Source organism: Solanum pennellii, chromosome 5 (genome assembly GCF_001406875.1).
Source record: "Solanum pennellii chromosome 5, SPENNV200".
Classification (NCBI taxonomy): Eukaryota; Viridiplantae; Streptophyta; class Magnoliopsida; order Solanales; family Solanaceae; genus Solanum; species Solanum pennellii.
The window spans coordinates 64,712,597-64,714,276 of record NC_028641.1 but is presented as its reverse complement, the minus strand read 5'-3'; positions in this window follow the sequence as shown (position 1 = coordinate 64,714,276).

Here is a 1,680-nt window from a genome sequence, read left to right as displayed (position 1 = left end):
CCCCCCCACACACACACACACGCACGCGCACGCGCAGCAGACACACACAAAAAAAATTATTTAACAAATATACGCATACAATTTGACAGATACACACACACATATATATAATTATTTAACACACACCCACATATATATAATTATTTAATAAATATACGTATATAGTTCGACAGATATACATAAACAATTCACTTCTCTGCCCTCTCTCACTCGTCTCTCTCCTCCTTCTCCCAATCTTACTCGCCATATATACAAATACATATGTATGCTAGTTACATATATACATTTTTTTTGGTAAGATGTATACAATTCGCCACTCTCAAATCTCTTCCCTCTCTCCTCTTTATTCCAATCTCGCTCTCCTCTCTCTTCCCTATTACATGTAGCTACAAATCGTAATTAGCAAATTATAGTTATGAAGTTGCATAATTAAGTTATTTTTGAGTGATTATATGCGAACATTCCCCTAATTTATACGATATTCACTATTGTTCTTTGTGAAATCACAAATGTAACTTTATAATTAACGCAATTGATCTCTTATAAAATATCAACCTTCATTAAAGGAAATGACAAATATGAAAAAAATTTCAAACATATATCTTAAACTTTGAACAATGAAAAAAGCCTAAAAAATTCAATTAATATGGAATAGAGGTAATAAGTCATAGATCTTTGTGTTGCTAGAGATCATTTCATTAAGGATAAAATAAATATTTTAAACTTAAATTGTTATTAAATATAAAAATGTGTTATTATTAACTAAAAGTAAAAGAAAATCATCTAAAGTGAGATTTAAGAGAGTACTAAATAAAAAATGTGACATTTTCTTTGGCCAAGTAAAAGGAAAATGCACAAGTACTTCCTCTATCTATGCTCGAAATTTTAGAGACACACTATACTATACTAAGGTCCTATTATTCTCCTGAACTTATTTTATAAGTAATTTTCTACCCCTTTTCGGCCTACGTGGCAGTAACTTGAAAAAAAAGTCAACCAACATTGGACCCACAAGATAGTGCCACGTAAGTTGAAAAGGAGTAGAAACTTATCAATAAAATAAGTTCAGGGGGTAATAAAACCTTTGTATAGTATAAATGTGTCTCTGAGATTTCGAGCATAGATTGAGAGGGTACTTGTACATTATCTCGAAAATAAAAATTATGTTTATTGAGAGGGAGGTAGTATATAACTCAGAGGCTTGATCTAATGTTTTGTTTTCCCCTTTGAAATGAAATATTGTGATGGGAGAGTACTAATTTAAAGGTTTAGCTAGAGAAATGCATCATGAAAACAAAAACAGGATATCTACACTTCAAAAATATGATATTTGAAATCTCGAAATCAAAATACGTAACACATGTTATGGTGTAGCAGTATATTATTTATACTCAAATCAAAATTAGTACTCGTTCTGGGTGTGTTTGGTATGAAAGAAAAATATTTTCTAAGGAAAATGGTTTCCTAAAATATGTTTTTTTGGACAAGTAGATATTTGACTTATTTTCTCATGTTTGGTTGGTGAGTAGAAAATATTTTAGTGTTTGGTTTTTGAGTGAAAAATGAATTTGAGAAATATCTTTTATTTTTTTCTAGAGTAGAAAATAATTTTTGAAGTTGATTTTTTTTTTTAAAAACAAACTTAAAATTTTTTTCGTGTTGGGGGTGGAGGGGGGGGGG